We start from the raw sequence: 4,590 nt of genomic DNA, 5'->3' as shown, positions 1-4,590 counted from the left end.
CTCGTTTTGCGTGGCACAGATTGTAAACTGATACTTGCACATGTTGATTTAATCAAGAGTTACACACTACGACTACACACTAAACAATTTCATTTTAAATAGTGTTAAATAGTAAAAAAACAGGAACAGGAAAGGATTGCCAGTGTGATTTTGTCCCTAGTGGTCATTTGTAGCTATTGGACTACTTCTTGGTTTACAGCAATGATAAGACTGTACTACTTTTGGATTTGGGGGCAGGCCGGATACTTCCATTGTGACACAAAAAGTTCAAACAATTAATGAGCGTCACCATGTTGTTGATGGCGTGTTTGCACCACAGACGAACCAAATAGTAGAATAAAATTGTATGTGTATTATATATACAAATGAATATGATAAAGCTGCTACTCCTACTTCCTGGTTAGCTGATACACCTACTTCCTGGTTAGCTGCTACTCCTACTTCCTGGTTAGCTGATACTCCTACTTCCTAGTTAGCTGTTACTCATACTTCCTGGTTAGCTGTTACTCCTACCTCCTGGTTAGCTGCTACTCCTACTTCCTGGTTACCTGCTACTCCTACTTCCTGGTTAGCTGATACTCCTACTTCCTAGTTAGCTGTTACTCATACTTCCTGGTTAGCTGTTACTCCTACCTCCTGGTTAGCTGATACTCCTACTTCCTGGTTAGCTACTACTCCTGCTACTTGGTTAGCTAACTACTTCTACTTCCTGGTTAGCTGCTACTCCTACTTCCTGGTTAGCTGCTACTCCTACTACTTGGTTAGCCCCTACTCATACTTCATGGCTAGCCACTACTCCTACTTCCTGGTTAGCTACTACTCCTACTTCCTGGTTGGCTGCTACTCCTACTTTCTGGTTAGCTGATACTCCTACTACTTGGTTAACTGCTACTCCTACTTCCTGGTTAGCTGCTACTCCTACTTCCTGTTTAGCAACTACACCTACTATTTGGTTAGCTGCGACTCCTACTTCCTGGTTAGCTAGTACTCCTACAACTTGGTTAGCTACTACTCCTACTTCTTGGTTAGCTGCTATTCCTACTACTTGGTTAGATGCTACTCCTACTTCCTGGTTAGCTACTACTTCTATTTCCTGGTTAGCTGCTACTCCTACTTCCTGGTTAGCTGATACTCCTTCTACTTGGTTAACTGCTACTCCTACTTCCTGGTTAGCTGCTACTCCTACTTCCTGTTTAGCAACTACACCTACTATTTGGTTAGCTGCTACTCCTACTTCCTGGTTAGCTGCTACTCCTACTTCTTGGTTAGCTACTACTTCTACTTCCTGGTTAGCCGCTACTCCTACTACTTGGTTAGCCGCTACTCCTACTTCCTGGTTAGCCGCTACTCTTACTTCCTGGTTAGCCGCTACTCTTACTTCTTGGTTAGCTACTACTCCTACTTCCTGGTTAGCCGCTACTCCTACTACTTGGTTAGCCGCTACTCCTACTTCCTGGTTAGCCGCTACTCTTACTCCCTGGTTAGCAGCAACTCCTAGTTCCTGGTTAGCTGCTACTCCTACTTCCTGGTTAGCTGATACTCCTACTTCCAGGTTAGCTGCTACTCCTACTTCCAGGTTAGCTGCTACACCTACTATTTGGTTAGCTGCTACTCCTACTTCCTGGTTAGCTGCTACTCCTACTTCTTGGTTAGCTACTACTCCTACTTCCTGGTTAGCCGCTACTCCTACTACTTGGTTAGCCGCTACTCCTACTTCCTGGTTAGCCGCTACTCTTACTCCCTGGTTAGCTGCTACTCCTACTTCCTGGTTAGCTGATACTCCTACTTCCTGATTAGCCGCTACTCCTACTTCCTGGTTAGCTACTATCCTACTTCCTGGTTAGCTGCTACTCCAACTTCCTGGTTAGCTGCTCTTCCTACTTCCTGGTTAGCTGCTACACATTTGCACCAAAATGTTAAATTTGACTTACAGGAAAGGTCTATTACAGTAACGTACCCCGTTACAGTAACATAGCCACACCCCCTTTGCCTTTCCTCAAAAGATTCTGATTGGTTCTTTCATTTGGATGCCATTTTGGTTCCTATAGATTACCGTTTGTTGTTTCTGATGCAACTGTAATGATTCATCAGTAGTTTCAAGGCAAGAGGAATATATCATGATAAAAATGATGGAACATAAATATACTTAATAGGAGCCGTCATTAGAAAAGTCAATAAAGGAAGGCCCCATGAAGGTGAAGGTGTTTGTTTGGGCTGGTAACGTTGCATCCCTCAAACAAGACCGCCAGAGACCACCCAGTGCTTCGTTCCTGCTCGCTACACATCCTCTCCTTTAATAGTTTTTTTTTTAATATTATTATTTTTCAAGGCTTAATGTCTTTTCCAGCAAATTAAGAAGAGCACAGGCCTGTTTTGGATCAGAACAACGAGGCAAATGTTAGCAAAACACAGCTGTTAATGGGCTTGTGCTTGGGTTTTGGACTCTGGAGCTTATCACCTGTTCCATCTGTTGGCTGGGGGCCCTGCTGAGGCTGACAGCAGACGTCTGGCCCACACAAGCCCAGGCAGGACCATTAGAACCCCAGTCCATTATGGAGCACATCAACAGCTCTTCCTGATGAAGGAAGTGACACTTCCTAATAGCTGACAAATGATTAAAGACAGCTAATGAAGTGTTGATTTAAGAAGATGACATCTTTTAACGGTGGGACCATTGTTATCTCGCAATGATTACAGAAGCACAGAGCAAGAATCGTCGTGGTTCTAAGGGGAATCTGATACTGAGTGGCCAAAGACGCTGTGCTCAAAGGTCTATAAGCATGGTTCCTGGGTGTTTTACACCATTCTTTGGCAGTGGGGTTTTTTTTTTTGTGTGTCTGAGCAAGAATCCTCTTGGTTTTGAAGGGTGTCAAACTCCAGGCGGGCTGAGGACGGTCAAGAATGTGCCATCTTTGTTTCTGCTCCTCAGGAAAGTCACAAATTTCAACTGATCATCTTCTAACTTTTAATTATTATGGTTTAGTTTCATAATTCCAGCCTGTATGATTTTGAAAGATATCATACTCGAGAAATTAGCGGTCAAAGATTTCAATAATGTTCTCTACTCTAGCTATTGTGGTTTCTTTAATTAAATAAATTTTATTGAATTTAATTTTAAAAAAAATATTGGAAAAGCGGTAGAAAATGAATGAATGAATTTCTTTAAGTGTCCGGGATTGGGATCAAATGCACACCCTCTCGCTTAAAAAGTAGCAGCTGTAGCATTACACCTCTAGGTTCTAACAATTGAGCAGGTAATTTCTGAAAGAGATATCCGATAATTATCGGTACTGATATCGGTATTATATGATTTTTTTTTTCCCGATCATGAAAACCAATATAAAAAAATGCTGAATACAACCCATATGTGTTCATTCCACCACAGGCTATGCCATATGTCATTTTACATATATTGGTAAATTGATATATATATATATCATATATTGGGAAATTGAGAGTTGGACAATTTTGCAAAAACGTCAATATCCGACATCCCTAATTTCTGCTATTGCTTATTATCTTCTAATCTTATTATCAGCTGCTGGTGTCAAATTACTCGCTGACCTGGTGCGTTATACCTCACGACTGCATCATTTGCAGGCCCTAAACGAGGCCCTTGATGTTTTATCGGTCACAATATTCAACAGATCGCCATCTAACGTTCATGTATTGCTATTGCTAGGTGTCGGAGCGAGAAACCTGTTGATTTTGGAGGATATCTGTCAGAAGACAGCAGAGGAAGCTGACGTCAAAGGCTAATCCGCATCCCAACAAGTCAGAAATTTCAGCTGATCTTCCCCCCTTCAGGAGCAAGAAGTGCAAGATGCTTGAGCTCAGGCTCAAAGGTAATCTGTAGCTAATTGTCCAATCCATTCCCAGAGCCTACACACACACACACACACACACACACATCTGCAGCACTTTTCTGACTCATATTTTCCCAAACTTGCGCACCCTGCTGCAAAGCCTCATGGGAGCAGCGACGTGCACTTGGACGCCATCCACGAGGAGTTCTCCTTATCGTTGGCCAAAAAGCATTTTATTTATTTACTTTTTTGTTTTGTTCTGTTTCAGGAGGCTCCAACAGTGGAGAAACCTCACCGCAGACAGGATGGAAGGCACGTCATCGTGGCCAGTTATTGCGTCGCCGTAGCAACAGGAAACAAAAGCATGGCGACTGCTCAACCGAAGCATTTTCTCCATGAGTCACGACTATTTCTTTTGGAGTCATGACCCAGAATAAAAGATGATGTGTGACGACCCTTTTCGCGCTTAATGTGGTCATTAAGTACATTTAAATAAAGTCTAATATTGCTCATTAGTTGCTGACTTTGCATGTTGCGTCCTTAAATCAATGCTTTCTTTTGCGCGGCCTGATTTACGACCTGTCACTGTGCGCGTGGAGTGGCCTGCGTTGGCGGCGCAGCTCTGCTGAGTCATGATGCTGGAGGTGGCCGTAACATTAGGTACACCTGCACAATCCCATACAAGCGTTCCATAGAAAAAGTGTTCAGTTGTGGTTGATACTGACAACAGATTCAACACTCCTGAGCAATGCAAATTTGGACCATAATGAGAAGTCATAAGGTC

At 42.9% G+C, this 4,590-nt stretch overlaps 1 long non-coding RNA gene across 7 annotated transcripts; it reads left to right on the top strand.

The window, feature by feature from the left end:
* The first annotated feature begins 475 nt into the window (after positions 1-475).
* LOC131134660 (uncharacterized) lies at positions 476-4,309 on the top strand. 7 transcript variants are annotated; one of them, XR_009131446.1, is made up of 3 exons: positions 476-567; positions 3,683-3,845; positions 4,075-4,309. It is a non-coding gene; the product is annotated as an uncharacterized LOC131134660 (long non-coding RNA). The 7 variants fall into 7 exon arrangements; XR_009131443.1 differs by lacking the exon at positions 476-567 and adding an exon at positions 722-808; XR_009131444.1 differs by lacking the exon at positions 476-567 and adding an exon at positions 786-856.
* The last annotated feature ends 281 nt before the right edge of the window (positions 4,310-4,590 follow it).

This window comes from Doryrhamphus excisus, chromosome 8 (assembly GCF_030265055.1).
Source record: "Doryrhamphus excisus isolate RoL2022-K1 chromosome 8, RoL_Dexc_1.0, whole genome shotgun sequence".
Taxonomy (NCBI): Eukaryota; Metazoa; Chordata; class Actinopteri; order Syngnathiformes; family Syngnathidae; genus Doryrhamphus; species Doryrhamphus excisus.
Note: the sequence above shows the minus strand (reverse complement) of the source record. Positions and strands in the feature narration are given on the sequence as shown.